Genomic DNA, 20,535 nt, shown 5'->3' on the forward strand with positions numbered 1-20,535 from the left:
ATTCCTTATGCTACTGCTGTAGAATGAATTTTTTCCAGAGGATTTGTTTGTAGTAAAAATACTAAATTTCTTGTAACACCAATCATCTTCAGTGCGTTTCACTTCAGTCTAGGAATGAGATCATATGGTTATATACTGTGGCTCCGAAGAACAGAAAATGCTTAATAAAAGAGCACTCTTGTGATGAAGTAGCAGAAACCGTGACTCTAGCACAATATTTAATTGTATTTCTTTAACTATTATTTAAAGACAAGAACAGTGTACTCAGCACTGCAGATATTCACACCTCACCGGCATTCATGGTTTTGATTCCTTTTATTTGTGCTAATGTGGGCTGGGACATCACAGAAGCCCTGCTCTCTTATCACTTTATAATGCAGGTGGCCTGGTAGTTTCCTGCAGAGTAAGAGCAGTTGACTTCTTTCTTATGTTTGACTTGTAAGATCTTTCGGACCATATTTTGTTATGTCTGTGGGCATGAGTGGTAAGGGTTTTTTTCTTATAAATGAACAGCGCTCAAATAGGGAGAAAAGGGGAATAGTATGTTTCTGTGTACTGTTCCCTTAATTAGAGCATCAACCATAAGTTGAAGTCAGCAGAGGTCATTCTGTTAGTTTCAGTTTCACAAGTTTTTTTCATACAATTAGATGGGTGAAGAATTGCTTTTTAAGAAAAAATTAAATCTAAGATGCTCAAAAATTAAGGGGTAGGTTCTAATAACAGTTAGTTAGGCAAGCTACTCCATATAAATCTAGTTTTAAGCCTTGCCTCCTTCAAAATTCATGACATTTCAAAATATCTGTAGAAGATTTTAAAAAAATCTGTGTAATGTCAACTATTTCTTATTCAGGACAAAGGGACTGCATTTTTGATAAGTTAAGAAGCAAACCAAAAATTCTCACTTAATTTTTGGTTTTTTGAGGTATGGAGAAGTTAGATTGTTTCCTGTTACACTAGTTCTCATAGAATCATGGATCTGCTTAGGCTGGAAAGACATCATGTGTCGTCTAGTCCAGCGTTCTGCTCAAAGCAATGTCAGCGCTGAGTTCAGACGCGGTTGCTCAGGACACTGTCAAGTTTACAATTCCTCCAGGGATGGTGATTCCACAACCTTGCCACTAAACCTGTTCCAGTGCTTGAATACCATCATAGTGAACTTCTTTATTATGTCCTCTTGGAACCTCTCCTGATTCAGGTTATGGCTGTTGTCCCTCATTCTCACACTGTGCAGCTCAGTAAAGAGCCTGGCTCAGTCTTCACTGTGACCTCCCCGCAGGGACTGGCAGACTGCTCTCTGGTCTTCCCGAAGCCTTCCCTTCTCCTGGCTAAACCAGCCCCCTTCCCTCAGCCTCTGTCTCGGTCATGTGGGTCCTACTGCCTCCAAAAATTGGAGAGGTTTTTTTTAGTCATAAAAGTTTCTAAATGAAAGAAATCAGTCAGGTCTATTTTCAGAAGGCTTACAATCAGTTAGTTCAAAAAGAAAATACACAAAATAAAGATGATCTTTTGCTTGTAAGTCACTTGAAATCTCCCAGCTGGGTCACCCTGCTGAAGTGTGATGATAAGTTGTATTAAAATAGCAGAAGCAGGGCAGAAAGCTTAGGCAGTCGTACAGCTGGCTTTTCCCTGTCATGCCCCTGTAGAAGTGCACTGCCAGCTATCTAGGGCTGATCGAGTACTCTGATTTTTTTAAAACATTTGTCTTTTACCATTCAACAAAGAGAATGAAAAAACGAAACAGAGAATTCTGTAAAAAGAGAAAACACATTTCACATAGGGGAACACTGCAGTTATCTGGTATGATTGCTTCCAAAAAAAGAGAAGAAAAGGAAATGCGCCAAGTAACAGTAACAGTAGCCCTCCTGAGTTCACCTGAGTAACTGGAACCGTGATTGGGAAAAGACGTTATAACTGCTTATGAATTTTTATAGAAATTTCTCAGGGGAAAATGGAAATTCGTAAGAAAAGGCACTTTGCTAGAGATTTTTTTTCCTTTTCATTTTAGATTCTACACTTTTTAATAAATATGTCTGGCTTTCACAAAAAAAAAAAAAAAGAAAAGAAAAAAAGGTGGGGGGGAGAAAGAAAAGAAAAGTTTTTCAAGAGGGGTTTTCTGCTGACAGATAGAGTTCTGGTCAGTTCATGGGCAACAGAAGAAGCATTTGAACCGGTAGAGCCAGGTGGATGCTCTGCTCAGTCATTTGCTTGGAAGATTTGGAGCAGTCCCTGGAGCTTGGACCCACCTACGTACTCCGAGGGTCCTGCTGCTGGTACTGCTGAGTGTCTGTGTCTCTTCCTCGCTGCGTAGAAACGGTGAATCCCGATTTCAGTTTCACCTAAATCTGAACTAGGGATGGGAGAAGTGTAGGACAGGAAACATGTTTCTTCTTGTCTTGTGGAAGACATGTTGTACCCTGCTAAAAGTTTTTAATAGAGGTGGCTTCGCAGCAAGCGTAGCAATCCTTTCTGAAGTACCAGCTGCAGCTCCCATCTCTAGCATCTCTTCCTAACGTGCCATCTTTTAGCCCCTCTGCACGGAGGCAAGGAAAAAATACACCACATATAGTGCTAAATATTTATAATTTCAGAAATTATAGTTATGTAATTTCAGAAACAGCTATTGAGATAGTCATATCTGTTAACAGTGTTGACATAATATATTCTTTTTATCTATTTTTTTCAGAAACTCTTGCTGCACCTTGCATTGGGGAATAGATACAGGAGTGGTGTTGCAGTTAGAGAGAGGATGTTATGTTAGGCAAGTTTATCCCTACTCAGTGCTGGTTGTGTAGAAAATTGTAAAATTAAGAGCTTTAAGACACAAAGACAACAAAATGTTCCAAGTACTCTGTATATACTGAGCATTCTCGTAAAATCTCAAATTTAATGTCAATAAAGAGTTAGACACTTTTATTGTGTGCAGTCGTTTAGGTTTTGTGCTGAAGGACTAAATTATTCCTACAATTTGTTACAGTTCTAAAATTTTCATCTGCTCTGGTTTTAATTCTCATTGAACAATTCCAGTTCAATCTTCCATGTATTGTTTAAGCAATTATGCTTACTTTTTTTTTTCTTTAAATATAAAAAGAAAAATAATAGGAAGACACAGGTAAAAGGTAGAGTGGGGCTGTGCAGCTGTACAATGTGGGTCTCTGATCTTCTTGAACCATGGAAAATCCCCATACAGGATATCTTAACAGTAATATGGGGCTGAAGTGAATGCTGGGTATTTTTACTGTGGACATGTCTTTCATACACAGTTGTTTGACAATATCTGCAACATAACGTAGTTAAAGTCACTTCACTGTAGCTGTCTTTTTTTTTTTATATTGTCTAGTCCATTCTTCTTGCTGTTACACATTTAGTACAGCCAAAGACTTTGACCTATGGTGAAGATACCTATTCCAATCATGTGAAAAAATTAATATTTATCATTTTTTAAAATACTTATTTGGAAAAAAGTCAAATATTTAAGAATATTTCAAATTTTTTAAAGTGAGTTCTTGGGAAAAAAGTATTTTTAAGACTTTAGGTCTTTATTTCTGTAAAAAATAATTCTGTCCTTCCTATCCAAATTTTACTTTTAGTGTATACATAATAAAAAATAATTGAATAATAATTAAATTGGAAATAAAAAAAAAACTTCAACCCTCTTTAAGGTATTGGAAGATTCCCTAGTATTTCCAAGTCTATTATGATGAAATTGAAATGATCGCACAATATGTCTTTATTTTGATGGAACCAGATTTTTCAGTGAAACTTTGTTAATGTTTTCTGACAGGCTTTATTCAGGAGAACAATTAAAATATAAATCCATTGTTTTCATTGTTACTCATACAGAATTTCTAATAGTTCAACAGTACATTGCAAAATTATTCCTATGTAATCTCTGTAGGAATCTGGCAAGCAATATTCCTCCAGGTACAGCACTTCATAGGCAGGTTGTCAACTGCTGAAAAATAACACGTTGACAACAGTTTGAAAAAGGATACCAAGCTAATAGAGCAGTGGCAAAAAACTTGTGTTGTTAAAAGCATGATATATGAGAGAAGGAAAGAATGGGCAGAACAGTGTAACATGAAAAATGAATGGGCATTTCATTATAAAGGACTTCCCTCTTGTTTTCAAACACATTGCTGCTTGCAAAATCCTCTGGGAATACTGAAAGTGGTTCGCTGGCAGCAGACAGCAATGTCAGATGCTTATACCTTTTCTTAGCAAGAAATTTGTATTGATGTGTCTTCGGTAAATTTTCAAATTGCAGAGCTACACTAAATAAAATGTCATTTTCTGAATAAATTAGGATTTTATGCTATCTTCTGAATTACTAATGTCATCCTGTGTAATATGATGTTTATACTTCTCCTGAGGCAGCCTCTTCAATTTTGCTTACACCTGTGGCTTAATATAGGCCAGAAAGTCTTCCAAAGACCGATGCTCCCAATGGAACGCTGCTGATTTTCAACAAAAGGTTTGAAAATTATTTCAGTGTTTCTAGGTAAACCTCCAGGTCTTGTAGTTTTTAATTTGAACAGGCTTTTTGACGTGCAGATATCAGCTACCACTGGGAGCAGCTTTTATTTTATAGCTCATACTCTTCACCTTATAACCTTGCACAAGACAACTAAAAATGCTTTAATTTTGTTTGTCTAGTTTGTGTAACTGCTCCAGTTTTCACAACTGGTTTGATGCATAGTTATCTATTCCCTCTGTTGTCTTCCCTGGGGTCCTAACTCTGTTTATGTCTAAAAATATATAAAATACACCAGTCAACTGGTGTGCAAAACAATTAGTTTAAGCAAATGGCTAATAATTATTCATTAGACTTCAAGGCTCAGAAATAAAATTCACTTATACTTAAACCCTCAGCAGTTCTATTTTAAACCTGGGAAAAGTTGAACAGGGGCATAGGAGAATGGAAAACATTGACCTCAGACTTCCTTTCAATGTGTGCTTAAAAACTTCACCTTTTCACAGAAACATTATTTGCCTCTCATTAAGTTAGGAATACACTAAATATTAACACAGAGTAATCATGCTGGAGATTGAAGCCTCACATTTCATGGAATGAATTTAAAAGTGAAAGTTTCTCTGAGAAAAGTAGTGAAAATAACATCCTGAGTAATTTTTTGTTACTAAAAAAAATATTAATTAAAGCTGAGTTAAATTTTCCAAGGACTATATTACTTGCCCAAAAGGTAAAAGTTATTCCAGTATCCATGACTATATAGTATGGGGTTTATATACTGTGTTATATTTTGAAAATGAAAGCATTTCATCTGGAATTAAACTAGCCACCTCTTCTCAAGGTGAAATACTTTCATGTTAATTTTGCTCAGCAGAAGTGTGGGGAAAATAATTTCAGTTTTATCCAGGACTTGGTAAAAAACCAAAACCAAACCAAACAAACCCTACTTTTTATGGAACCCTGAAAAAGTCCTATTTGCACAGTCTCGGCATTTCAGAGGAACTCAGTGTAATACAGCGGAGCTGGGCAGGCAATCACTCTGAGAAAACGTTGGATTTTAAAGCTCACAGAGTTAATGCCAACAGACCAGTGTAAATCCTGTTTATCCTCTCAGGTGACGAGCTAGATCAGGCAGATTGTATATAGAGATCTTTCCCAAGTCCTGCGTTTAACTGGTTGCCAAAAATTGCCTTCTTGGAAAGATTCATGGTAATTGTAGGAGTTATGAAACAAAGAAAAATGAAGTGATTAGAAAAACACTTAAGAATGAGATGATGATCAAAAGTAAGTTCAGTCACACAAATCATCAGAGTAACTTAATTGTGTGTTTTGAATTGTCATTTCCTCAAATATATTCAAGTTAATATTTTGTATTGAAAAATTTGTATTCTGTTGGTAAAGTGTCAGTACTTATCAACTGTTTTGGTTTTTTTTAATACACAAATACTGGCATGCCCACACAGTCTTGAAGAAATGCTGTTGTTTTCAGTGGGATTTTAAAGGAATGAGGATTTATAAGCTCATGTATTCAAAGAAATGCCCGTACTGATTTAAGTACATGAAGAATGCTTGTAGTTTTATTTGATGTGTCAGTATTGCATACAGTATAAACTGTACCGTTATAGTCCATGCATAGCTCCCCTTTGCTGACAATACTGTTGAGTGAATCAAATTGCAGTTCAAAGGTGTCTGTGCTTAGCATCATTAGGAAAAGGGGCTATACTGAATAAAATGCAGTTCAGCATTTAGATTGCTTGGGTTTGGTTCCTAGCTCAGTTATTTGGGCACTTCTCTTCACCTGAGTTTCCATGTTCTAAGATAGGAATGCTGATGCTGATATTTGTAATGGGCTTGGAGATCTAGAGCTAGAAAATGCTACCCAAGAGGTAGGTAATGTTCAAAGGTTGATAAAGATTGATAAATATTTTTGGTTTCCACTGTATGGCTGGACACAGATAGTGGCATTAGAGAAATGAAGTCAGGATACAAATCACATCTGTACCAATATTCCGCTTAGTGTAATGTTGCATTAAGGAGTTTAGCTGATTACTAAATTTACAATGTGTTTATTTCTAAAAGATTTTGACAAAATGAAACATTTATCTACTTCCATCATTTTTTAGCCACATCTCCAGCCAAGTCAAACATCAGGTGAAAAAGGAGTTAAAATATTGTGTGCTGGAGTTTCCATTCACATAATTTTAAGGTCTTAAAAAATTAACTCCAAAGACCAACTTAAATTAGAAAAGTGGCAACTGTGTGAGCAATCATTTCCCCACTTTTTTCAGTGCGCTCTGAAAATTTAGATATGCAGATGAGTTGTTAAGTCTGTTGAAAAAACAATTACTTTTGAGAAAGGATCAGTACTTATGGTTGTCATAAGTCACAGGGTATTTTGTCCATCAGAGTGTAGATTATGTATGAAAGCCGTAGAAAAACAATCCGTATCATCTTCTGAGTGTTTGCCCATTCTTTTCGCTCTCACCTGAAGACTTTCTCTTTTCTTTGATTTTTCTCATTTAGTTTCTGCAAGCATTTAAAAAAACAAACAAACAAACAGAAAAACCCAAACAAACAGAAAAAAGTGAGGTGTCACCACAAAAACGAAGTTTATTAAAGAGCTTTTTACAGAGTTTCATCTCTTGGAGAGTTCTGAATGAGCATCCTTCTCTAGACCTTTGCTCTTGCAAATTAGACCTTGAAAACTTGCTAGGGATTTTGAGTCATTTGATAGGATTGTTCCACTGGGCTGCAAATATCACTGTTGTTAGACTCGTGATCCAACAGAAGAAAACTTTCTCATGATCATCAAAATGAAGACTTCCATTTAAACTGCACTGAGGAGGGAATAACTTTGTTACCCTTTCTGTTGTTTGCTTTTTACGAGAACTAGACCCTATTCTGCCTGTCACTAAATAACTGGTCTCAGAACCTAATGTATTAAAAAATGGCATTCGCTTTAGTATTATTCTTTTCACAATTGCAATGTAATTTACATCCTGTGATAGAATTCTAAGAATTGCTAGGAGTCTTCATAAGACTCTTAATTAGTCAATCAGTAATGTCCAATTCTGTACATGCTGTTTTCTTTCAGTTCTTTTATTTCTAGCAGTACAACCCTGAGGACTTTTGATTATAAGATCTTCTGACTACAACTTATGAGCTTAATAGCCATCACGCTGCATTTATGATCCTGTATCACACTTCGGGGAAAGCTTCTGTAGCTTGCTTGCTGGCTTTGTTTGCAGTAGTCAAAGCCCTGGAGACGTCAGCATTTAACTGTGCTTTGAAATTGCTGAAGTGTGTTGTTCCACCAGATTGGGTGGCCTACACAGCAACTCTAATAACAAATGGCTCTGGGTTTTTTGTGGGGAAGTAACTGCACATGCATTGTCTTAAGGTTGCCTTCTGACTATTAGGCAGTAATTTCTGAAGGAAAGAGCCTGCTGTTCTCTCACTTCTGAAATGAAACATGAGTATAACCTGGAATGAACCCATGTCTTACGTTTTTATTCATTGTTTGTTGACCCTGTGGTCAACCCTCTGTCACTATGATTAATCATTCAGACTGCAGTTGTCCAAAAAGACAATTCAAACCTTTTCTGCAAGAGAAAATGGGGGGTGGAAGGAAATAAAACAAAGTATTAATGAAACAAAATGGGTTAATCTTTGACATGATAATTTATACCTGGGCTAGCAAACCAACAGGAGTGCTCTTGTATGTGAATGATTAATAGCTGCTATGGGTGCATATGTGACAAGTGATTAATAAAGTTTGTGATTAAAAAAAAACACTTCCTTTTCTTTTCCTTAAGTGTGCAAATCTTAGAACTCCACTTCTGTCTGCACAGTGGTTCAATTACAATGCAGACCTATTTGTAATTCAGATGTCACTCACCATTACTCATGCAAATGTCTTCAAAATGGAGTTCACTTGATCTGTTAAGTACTAAAGAACTGGGAAATCTAGCACATCCTCAAAAGGCTTTCTAGCCTATGGGGGAAAAAAATTCTGAGATGCAGCTGTTTCTTCAGAAGCATGTAACCTATCAACATGGAATTTGTTACATATAAAAATAGTATTCTGAGACTGTACGAACTAGTTACCAGATGCAAATTGAAGCTGTAAAGTCCATCTGTACTTCATAGCTAGGGCAATGACTGGTGTTAAATCTCAAACCTATCTAGACAGAGCTGTGGTTTAATTTTTCCCCAGAAGTTAGACCATGCTGTGAAAAGGTATGTAATCTCAATGGAGATCATGCACAGAGCTGTAACGTGACAGCTTCAGCCAAGGACTGCTTTTTAAATCCATACATTCCCTTCTCCAAAAGTTAACAGTATTAGATGAAAATTTGCAAAAATTTGTTTACAACACGTCCTGCAAAATGAAGTCTTTCAGAGCTCATTTGCAAATGCATCATATGCCAAGTCCTAGACTGTTCAAATTGTCATAGAATAATTAAATGGGTGTGTTGAGATGCAATTATACAGGAAGATAAGAACGGCAGCAGTGATTCAGACTAAAGGTTCGGTTAACTCTGTATCCACTCTCCCAGCAGTGGGTGTGTGGTAGCAGGTGCCTAGGGAAACAAGAGTGAAGAGGGAATGGTGCTTTCTTTGTTATACTTCACCAGTTGCTAGTAATCTGTAGCTTCCCAAGCTGGAATTTGAATTCAGACTATCATGTTTAATAGCTATCAATATATCATAACCACTTTTTTAACCCATTTGTATTTTGGCTGCAGTGGCATTCTGTGGCAGTTACCTTCACAGTTTCAAATATGAATTGCATGGTTTACTGTTTTAAACTTGCTGTGTGAGCATTTCTTTGCCTTTCTTTACGTTCTGTTTACTGTTCATGATTTTGTAGACCTTTTTCATATTTCTTTTAGGTCATGTCTTTCAAGATGAAAACTTTTAGTCACTTCAGCTTTTCTCCCGTGAAAACTGTGGCATACATTCTAATTCTCTTTTTATAAGATGGGGGATCAGTATCTGAGAGAGATCCATCACGGATTTACATAGCAGTTTAATGATGTATTTAGGGTTTCTTCCAAATTTGTTTCTTAATAATTCCAGACATTCTTTTTGGCTGCCGCGAAGCCCAGAACTGGCATTTTCAAAGCAGCATCTACAATGACTACAAAAGACTTTCTTTAGCTGTCATAGCTAGTATACATATCTGAGAGGATTGTCTTGTTTCTTTTTGTTTGTTATTTTTAATGCTTTGTACTTTATTTAATAATTTTCAACATTAATTTTCATCTTCCAATATGTTACTCAAATGTCAGTAAAATGGTGTTTAATAATTTTATGTCTCCCCGTTCCTGGGTAGCATACTGAATTTTCTTGTCTAAAGATATACACTGCTTATCAGGAAAAAGAAAATTTAATCTAAAGCTCCTCACAGCACCCTCTCTGGCTTGTGTAATCTGCAATTTAGGGCTGTAGATTTACAGGCTTTACACTTCTCTAGAAGTCTAATAGGGTCGGACTGATGAATTGGCGCAGAAACCATATTAAAGGCCCTTTTCTGGAAATACCACCTCAGATGATCATAATTCATTGCAATAACATGAAGTGAGATTTGTCTTTCATGCACTTAAAGATTAAAGTGCATAGAGAAAATGACACTTACTCTAAAGTGACAAAGTAAGTGTCATTGAGAAATTTGTATGAAAGCTAACAAATTATTTCTTCTTTTGTAGGCATTAATCTAATATGTAAGAAGAGAGCATTGTCTCCCTGAGTTATGGTAATGTAATTGCTAGCTTCAGGTAGAGGGTTTTTGAACAGTATTTGGTTTATTTGTTTGTAAATGTGTTTTGGTTGTCCTGAAACATTTTTTCAAATTATTTTTGACCAGCCAGCAAAAACTACCTTTGGTAAGACAAGACACTCAAGTTGACATGAAACACAAGATTTTGTTTTAATTTTGGTAATTTCAGAAGTAGGAATTCAGAAATTATTAAATTGAGAAAGGGAAATCTAAGGGGAGGAAGTTGGCATCGTTCTCAGTGTATCTGCCGGTCCAGCTGTGAAGGTATCTGTGTTGCCTTTGAGATCCAAGTTCTAATCCTCCAACTGAAACTATCACTTTTACAAATAATGATGTTTTCATTATCTCTTTAGAGAAGTGAATAACAGTATATAATTTGAAACCCTCACCAGAAAAAGGGGGGAAGGTCCTAAGTTTGAATCAGTATTCCTATATGTAGCTTTTTAACTAAACATAAGAGCTTCAGCAAAGGCATTTGAGAGAAGCACATGCTAAAACAGTTGAGTAATGTGTGCTCACTTGGAATTTCATCAATAAATTAACCTTCTAATATTAGGCTGTGTTTTCCTTTTCTTCTCTGGACCAGTTTCTTTCCTAAAACAACATGATTTCCAAAAATAACCTCATTTATTTTGCAGAATGAAGTAGAAGCTTTTGATGCCTTGACCATTTAAATATTATTTGATCTTGCTTGTTCATTATCCTGCTAAGCTAGGGGGAAAAGGTGCAGTACTCAGCCACAGAAAATGCAGACTCAGGTGGGCCTTTAGTTTATCTGTTGAAAACTCCACAAAAGTTTATACCATCATGTCTCATTCAGACTTGTCTTCTGCCAGAAGCAGCCTGCCTCATTATTTTTACAGTAAGGTATATTCAAACAAACTGTGAAGTGGTATTAAACTCTTTATGGGTCTGTAAGTCTCTGGGCTCTTTAAGTTGTGTAACCACTGAAGGTGACTACTGGAGAGACAGAGAGAGAGGAAGGGTCCCTTCTGGTAGCAGCATTATTTGATTTACAGCATTTCTTTAAAACAGGAAACTGCCAGGAGTATTTCTTTCTTTCTGAATAAACATGTGTCACTGTACTTGCAGAGACCATAGTATTTACATTTAGCTGTTGATATTTTAATTAACAATTTAAGCACGTTGTTTGCCTTGCGAGTTCAATGGGAAAAACTCCACAAATAAACAGCAGTTCCCTGTTGGACAATCACTCTGTAAATTAGCTTACTTTGTCAATAAAGCGCATGCCTATCAGCCCCTTCAAGGCAGCAGGGGGCAAGGATGTTCATTTACTTAAGCAGTAGGTTATACTATTAGTGTGTGTGATTGCTGTTAATTAGGATATGTGTAGATGTCTCTGTGCTGCACAGTTTGTAATATAAAACCTTTAAGCATTTAGGCTATTAATGAAGTCAATAAATGGTTCTATTAGGAGACTTTTTTTTGTTTTTATTGCTTCCTCTCTGTTTTGCCATTATTTGTTATAATAATAGTACAGTAGTGAAAATATAACCAAGGACTATACAGAAACAGTAAAGCAGATTTTTTGCCTTGAAGAGTCTGCAGGAGAAGGGACTGTATGTACCAATATTTGTCCTATAAGTCTGAAGCAGGAATGCATGTATAGTCCAGCTATGAATTATAAGTGACTTCCGTAATTTCCATTTGATATTCAGTTCAATGTTTAAATATGTTTTTCATATCCCTTTGACTTGACATAATTTAAGCATTTGCTTAGTTTTCTAAATCCATCATAAATGGTCTCACTTGCATTTTCTTGTAAACAAGGTTATGTGAGTATACATTTGAAAGACCAGACTGTATGAATATGCATTCCTAATTTAAATTTTAAAACCAAATGTCTGTAGCAAATCCTGAATTAATAATGTCTGGGACGTGCTGTGCTATTAGCTACATATAACCTCTCTCTGACATCAGTAGCAGGGTCAATTCAAGCTCTTGTCACAGTAGGCATGTCTTTCAAATATATAATCTAAAGGCATGTTTCTGTTTACATGGAACAGATCAGTTAAAGGGAAATACTGTTCTACAAGATAAATAATAGACTTTTATATGAAAATTCATCCATTACTTAAAAACAAAGTCATAGCATTAGAAGTCTCGCATCCTAATCATGAGACCGTAATATAAGCACCTTGATGTAACTTAGCGTTTTGCCTGTCTAAGCATCCCAGAGAAGGAAAGCAAGACAGTGCAATTGGTATTTGGAGTAGCAGAGAGGGAGGTGCTTTTCTGAGCTCATGGTGCTCAGAATGTCTACATGAGCTTGGAAATATATGCCCACACGCTCTGCCTTAGTGCGTCCCCAGGGAGACTATAACATGCCCAGTTTTAAACTGTATGGATGCAACCCTAGAAGAGAATATGGTGATGTGTTTACTACCATTTTTGGTAATATTAAATTCTGCTCATTGGGGCTGAGATTAAACTTTAAAGTTTTAATTCTGCCCCCAGCCATACCACCCTCCATTTCACTGGGAATGGTGTGAAACATTAAAGGCCAGAGTGCACAGACGTTAACAGAAGTGGGTTTTCATCAGCTTTAGGTCATGTTTATATAGGAATTTTGAACTTGGACTTGAACCTATATCAGGATTTCTGATATATGCACTCACGAATGCACTGTGAACAATGAAAATGCAGTAAGGATGGAGTCAGTTTCCTGACTGTAAGAAGCAACAATATTTTGGGAAATTCTGTCTTGTTCTATGGAAAAATTATTTCTCTGATTAAGAAATCACATTTTCTCAGATTGCCAGTAGTAAAAACACAAAAACAAGCAAAAAACTGAACTTGCTCGGATAGATTTTGGTTTTTAATCAGAATATTGCAGGAATCCAACACACACACCCAAACAAAGAAACAAAAAAACCTCTAAAGTGCAACCTTTTGTGGTACAAATATAAATTAGGAGGTGCAGGGGTGATTCCGTGTCTGAGACCATGACTCAAGGCAATACCATGGTTTCTGTGTTTGCGTATGTAAGCTGGTATACAGAGAATAAAACAGTTGGAAAATTTTGTAAATTGTAGAAACCAGCTTCCAGTTAGCTACATTGGGACACTGCTGTCCTTTATGGCTCAGTGCACCCTCTGTCAGGGTGGTTTTGAGATGTAACAGTAAACCAAATTTCTCCTAGAAGTTGCTAAGCATCAGTCTTACCCGAGCTCTTTTGAAATTTTCAGCCAGTGCCAGGCGCAGCAGCAGATGTGTTTGTAGAGGAAGGTTTCCAGCCATCAACAGCTTTGCTGAGCTTGTACTTCGGCTGAGCTGCTGAAAAAATGCTGGGCAGAACTTCAAAGCCATATTGTGGAATTCAGAAGATAAACAAGGTCTTTTTGAGCTCAGGAAGGATGACTGAATTTCAGAAGACAACTAAGAGCATTAAAGATTCCCACAATTAGAGTTAAAACTCACTCACTCAGACCTTCTGTTGAGACTGACCTTCTGTTGAGACTCAGTGCTCAGAAATTGAAGAGGCGAAGAAAATAGAAATACTGTAAGCCACCAGTATACTTGCAGGACTTTTTTTTTTTAATCTATACTGATGACCATTTCATTTCAACAAAAACCAAACAAAGTTTTTCGAGATGCGTATTCTGAAACAATAGTTGCTCACCTTTTGATAGACCCTTTTAAGTTACAGAGTTAATTGACTTATATACTTCACACCAAATTGAACTCAACTGCTAGTGAAATACAGAGTGGCAAAATTTAGGTAGTTTCTGAAAATACTTTTCAGAATGTATATTTTGCCTAATAACTTTGTCTTCAGTTCTATAAACAAATGCTGCAGTATGGAGTCAGTATGATCTACAAAGAAGTCTTAGATTATGCATTGTAGCTAGTCCAGCTAAATCTGTACAGAAGTCATTATAGCATTGATGATAATCTTTTAAGAAGAGATGGGTTTATACTTTCTAGGATGAGTGGAGAAATAATTTTTGCATGGATCAGTGAAGATATCAATAACTGCCATAAGGCTTTCTCTACTTCATGCAGAAGATGCAGGGACTGTTCTGACAACATAAGAAGAGAACAGATTATTGGAAACTGTTCTAGCATACCTTCTAAGAACAAATTTCTTGGTATATTTTCTTTGTCAAGAAATCTGAACACATGGAGAACTACAGAGAGACTGCAGAAATTTTGCACAAAAGTCTACTGTAGTCTTACCTGTTAGAACAAATACAGATGGCTTGATTACAACAGTAAGCTAAATAGTAGTTTGTGTTTTTCAGGATATTATTGACAGTTAAAAATCGTAAACTTCATAGGAAAAGCATCTTTGTGTATTCACACAATAAATTAACTCTGCTTTAAATTTGAAATGAGAATGATACTCTGTTCAAAAAGTAATTTTTTTGTGTGGTTTCTCAATGAGCATCCATGCTCAATGAGCAGTGTTTCCGTTGAAACATTGATGCTCATTGAGACACCACCAAAAAAAAAGAGTGCCCAGGCTGTGAAATACCATTCCCGATACTTGTACAGTGCTACTAAATGGATGAGAAATGGTCCATTGTCTACTTAACTATTTTCAATACAGCAGTGTAATTCTGTTAGAAATGTTGGTACTAAACATGAATTGCTTGAACTTTGATGGCAGCTTTTAATTTTCCTTTAAAAACTGCCATCTGTATGCAAATATAAGGAAAATGAGAACAGTTGCTGCTATCCAGTATTGTAACTTAGTTCATGCATTTTCCAAGGAAGTATGCTATAGATGAAATAGCTTTCCAGACCAAATGCTATATAGCCAAGTTTTCAATCACTTCCCTGACAGAAGTTTCAGAACTACAGAACACAATTCATTTTACCAACTCTGAATATGTAGAAACGTTGAAGCAAATCCTCATGAAATGGATATATGTGTATTTTTCAGCTGATATGGTCTTAATATGTTTTCCTAATACAAGAAATGTCTTTTTGACAACTGACCTATTGCATATGTATTATATTTTCATGTGGAGCTTTTTTATTTTCCTCTTTATCTATTTAGCCTTTTCTCTTTGCTGACTCCCCATCCTTTGAGTAATGTGTACTGCTTTTGCTTCTTGGAAGTCAGGAAATGTAGAGATAGAACTGATATAAAAGACTAAGAATAAGACTGAGCTGAAAGTTGTTGGAGTTGACTCAGCTGATACAGACTGGTAGACAGATGAATATATAGGGAGCTGGATGCAGTTGAATATTCTTGTTGAACTTCAAGGCCAAAATTTGTCATGAAACACTGGGAAGTTGAGTGACAGGTAACTGTACTGTAAAAACTCACTCAGAAAGGGCAAAAGGAGCTTTCAAATAATTACACAGGTGAAAACAGAATGGTTCTGTTTTCTCATGGTTTAGAAGCAGGAGCAACCTTACAGTTTCCAGAAACCTGATTTGTAAGTTCTGAGCTCCTAAAGGAGTCTAGTTCTTGATTTCATATCCAAATTGTTCCAGGTACACCTGAGATACAGACGCAAACTGTGTTCTTGGAAACACTGATCAAACTCATACCAACTTCACTGACAAGAAAACCAGAAAAACTTATTTTAGGATTCTGCTGTATCACTCAGATCCTACTTCATGTACAGCCTCCTATGTGTCTCTCATTAAAAAAATTTAATTTTTAATATTTATATTTAATATTTAAGTTTCTTCCAGATGCATCCATGACTTTGGTTTTCAGAGTAATTTTTCCTTTACTATTGCATGCTATCAAAGCAGAGGAAGTTAACATTACATTATCTGAAACATACGATTTGCCAAGCCAGATCAAGTCATGAAATCCTTCGACTTAGATTTCTTCTTTAACTGACCAATTCCTGATGATTCAGAGGCATATGAAATATCTGTGATGCTTGTTTAGGCCTTAGGTCAGCAAGTTACCTTCGGTCAGCATCCGATTTTAGAAGTCTTTGACAATTCTGTGCTTTATATGATCCTAGCTAGCTGTTCATGTTGATATTATGCTCTGAAACTGGGGCGTACTTTAGAGCACTTTTGATGTGCTGTTCTATAATTTGCACCATAGTAATGGTTAATCATATAGTTAAGCAAAATAAATTAAAAAGCAGGAGAAAGAAGTCAACTAATGCTCTGTACCTTGATAAAAATATTTTATAGATCTGTTATTACTACAAAGGATTACCACTTACTAGGAGCAGTTGTTTGAAATCAGTCAGTAAATGGAAATACTTTACAGCTAACTTCAGAAACATGAGAAGCACCTACTAATTGTATATTATATCTTCAAATGAAAAATCACATTTTTCCTGTCTTCTCTAACATTTGTGGTATTGAATTACTGAGTTCATTTTCTGACCTTAAATGGGACGTCCTAACACATGGTCAGCTTGTGACAGTGATTAATTAGTATTAATGTACTTGTTCAGTGTTCTGTCAAGGATGACTGGATATGGGCTGTTAAACTTGTGATCTCCCGCTTTCACACAGACCAGCACTCAGAGGGCAAACAGGAACACAGGGAAGAGGATTTGTAGGTTTGCTTTGCAATATCTCAAATGAACAACTGTGTAAGGGGTGTCGGAATATTTTTAGTTCCATTGGAGTTTTGGGTCAGGTCTTCATAGAATATAAATCTGGTTAGTTCTACTTTGTCAGTACAGTCACCACATTGTAGAAGTTGAAGATCAGTCCGTAATCATTAGTAACTCTGAATTAGACTTATTTTTTGCTTTTTATATCAACTCTCTTCCAAAGTGAAGAGTTCTGATTTCAGTCCTCCGCATTTCTTTCTTTTTTTTTCCTTTTCTTTTTTTTTTTTAAGTAAAAGCAGTATGGCATAAGATCAGCAGAATAGGACTTGAAGGATCTGTAGTTTATTTCTAGCTTTTTCATAAAGCTTTTGCAGAACTTTACATCAATTATTTTTACCTAAATAATGCTGATGAAAAAGGGCTTACAGTCCCAGATATTATCATTTATTTTTACATTACATTTTGTCTAAATTATTTTGGTGGGCTTATCCATGTTGTGACTATGCATTTCTGTATGTAAGCACTAAGTAGGTTGTTATTATCCTGAGGCATGTAAACATACAAAATGGATTTAGTTTCAATATATTTTGTAAAAAAATGTATACAAAGTACATGAAGGTCCTTGGAATATAATGTTTCACAAAATCAACAAAAGGGTGTGTAAAAGTTGTCATCAGTCTCGTATGTGGCATTATTAATATAACAGAATTTTGTATAATATGAAAGCATGTTTTTCTCTTCCTTAACTGTCATCAAATACCACTTTTGATGATTATCAGCTTTCTGTATATTTATTTCCCAAGTGACTCGTGACAGGACAAGAGGAAATGGCCTCTAGTTGCGCCAGGGGAGATTCAGACTGGATATTAGGAAAAATTTCTTTACTGAGAGAGTGGTGACACACTGGAATAGACTGCCCAGGGAGGTGGTGGAGTCACCATCACTGGAGGTATTCAAGGAACATGTGGACGTGGCATTGTGGGATGTGGCTTGATGGGCATGGTGCTGTGTGGTGTGGGTTTGGTTTTTTTTTTTTTTGTTTGGTTGGGTTTTTTTGGTTTTTTGGGGGTTTTTTTTGTTAATGGTTGGACTTGATGATCTTACAGGTCTTTTCCAACCTTAGTGATTCTGTGATTCTGTGATTATTGTGCAATGTTAAGTAAACTGCAGATGGATAAAATCAGTTTTGAAAGACCCATTTTCAGATGAAACCATTAAGTTATGCTGATAGTGATCACTGCACTCTTTCCTCTTCTAATGTAAAAAGTCTCTTTGGTCTTGCAATGTTAAAATGTCCTTAGTTCCCTTTGCCTTAAAAGAGGGCAGTGGGGCAGGGGGAGGACAAAATCTGCACATCATATTCCGCTACTATCTGCATCAAAAGTATAATGAAACCCCTGGAATAGCATTATCACAGCTAAATGCAGACTGGGTAAATAAAGTGTTTATCTCATAGTCAAGAGAGCCTAGAGATTTGCGGCTGACAATTAAAATAATGTAACAAAGCCGGTTTTCATAAAGTGCTGAGTACCTTTTCTCTGTAAATCGTACTTGTTTGGGTCAGTTCACGATTGGTACTCAAATCCTAAAGAAATGTCACTACTGAAATTTCTGTCCATAACATAGGAAAATAGCAGTGATATTGTTCAACCCTGTTTCAGAAAGACACAACAATCCTGAGATAAGTTTTTTTGTGACTCTCAGTAGTACTAAGTTTTAGTGAGTGGATTAGTCACCAAATAAATTTCCATCTCTCTGTAGCCTCCAACTTTGAAGCTTAATGCTTTTCATTTGTGCTGGTCACAGGAAAATTCTAGATCAGATATTCTTGTACTTTGTAAATGACTGCCTTTGGGTGCAATGAAATGAGTTATACTAATCACGACTGCTGCGGTGTAACACTAGGCCCCGTTGTCTGTTCCTAATGCACGCAGCAGACCTAAACCCCTGTATTTCAGTTCTCTTAAAAGCACTTACTCTTGGCATCACCAAACCAGAAAAGGATTAAAAAGGGTACAACATGTAATTCTTAGTTGGTTTTGATTGTTTTTTTACATAGAGGAGGTAACAGATACTTCAGAATTGTCAGGACTATCAGACTAGGGAGAAATTAATTCTGGGGAACAGGTTTCTTAAAAGCATGAAGCAACTTACACATGGAGATTGATTTGTAGAGCTTGCAGGCCTGCTTTACTTCAGCTCCACTGAACTATCTCTGGGTATGACATTTTACTGTTCTTGACAGAGAAATGTGTGCTGATGGAAATGTAAATATCTTGGAAGAAATAGAAGTTGTAACAATTAGTTTGACAGAGTAGGCTTTAGAGGTGGCAGTGTCTTCCGTGTTTAGACAGGAAACCATGCTGCAGTGGGGGAGTGCTCCAGGATTACTGTTTTCCTGGTGCCTCTCTTATTTCACTAAAACATGCAAATGGAAACGAGTAGGTGACACTTAGTGTCAGCATCTTAAAGTTTAGTTATGAGCAGCTACCTCATCATGAAAAATGTCTATTTATATTTCAGAAATTGTCTTGATACTGTTTAACTTCTTTTCACACTGCACACTGTATGTCATTCAGCTTTTTATTGTTCTGATTTCAGTCCTGTGGAAGTGGAAAAGTTAAAAACAGAGTACAGCCATGAAGATTAGTTGCTTTTCCATCCCCTGCTAAAAATCATACTTAATGTGGTCTCTTTCCAAGCGTATATGTACAACTAAATGCTGACATGAATAAAATTCTTAAGAGTAACTGAATTCTTCTTGTGGGCTACTAATGAAAAATGATGTATAAATATGAGTTATCATTGGAAATGACAGTTGGAGAAATTGGGTCATTTGTTAAGCTAGATCTAGTAACCAGACCCAGACTTATTTTTCAGATGGAATAGAAGATTATTGTGTATCAAAAGAAAAATCATGAAAAAGAGGCAGTGATGGCAGGGGTGACTGTTACAGAAGTTATCATCTTCTGACTTAGAAGGTTGATTTTATTTTTATCATATTGTGCAGTCTTCTCTAGCTGGTCTGTAACATCAGTAGAGAAGTTTCTCTCTTCTTCCTCATTGATCATCCCTGATACATGGTCGAACACCTTATTCGTGTAAATCCTTCTGAAGTGTTCCACATTGGCCTCACCCCATTGTTAGAAAGCTGGCGTGGTGCCTTTGAGTTGGGATCTAAAACTTATCAAGAATGTGCTCCCTTCGGATTCTTTAATGTACATTGTGAGGGGCCCTTTTTACAGTATCTAATGAGCTGTCCCACAAATGCGCTGAACATTGTCATCAATCACTTCAAGGTGCTCCTTATTCACTTTTCCTTTTCCTCGAAGAGACAGTTAAGTGAGAATATTTGAGTCCAGCAAGAAAAGTGCTCCCTATGTAAGCAGCCTTTTTCAAGGCTATGAGAAGGCTGCATATGATTTCTCTAAGACAGCAGTGAGCAGGTCCTGCTTATACAAAGTGTAGTACTTCGTGGCCACCTTCCCCTTACTGAGGAATTATTATCTTTGAAATTACCAGACAGGCACTCTTGCACCAAGAGCACAGAATTTCATTTCTTGTGTCCCCAGATGTTGTGTCTATGTTATAACCACTCAAGATGATACAGGAATTTCATAGATATCACAGGCTGTAGGAGGTCGTAGCCAACAAATTATTTTTATTCTTGCAGTTGTGTTAAATGTTAGCAGTAAGTAAAACATAAAAACTCAGATGTGGACTGCATCATTACTGGAACCATCCCATTTTCCTCCCAAAATTAAAGATAATACAGC

This window comes from Gavia stellata, chromosome 16 (genome assembly GCF_030936135.1).
Source record: "Gavia stellata isolate bGavSte3 chromosome 16, bGavSte3.hap2, whole genome shotgun sequence".
NCBI lineage: Eukaryota > Metazoa > Chordata > Aves > Gaviiformes > Gaviidae > Gavia > Gavia stellata.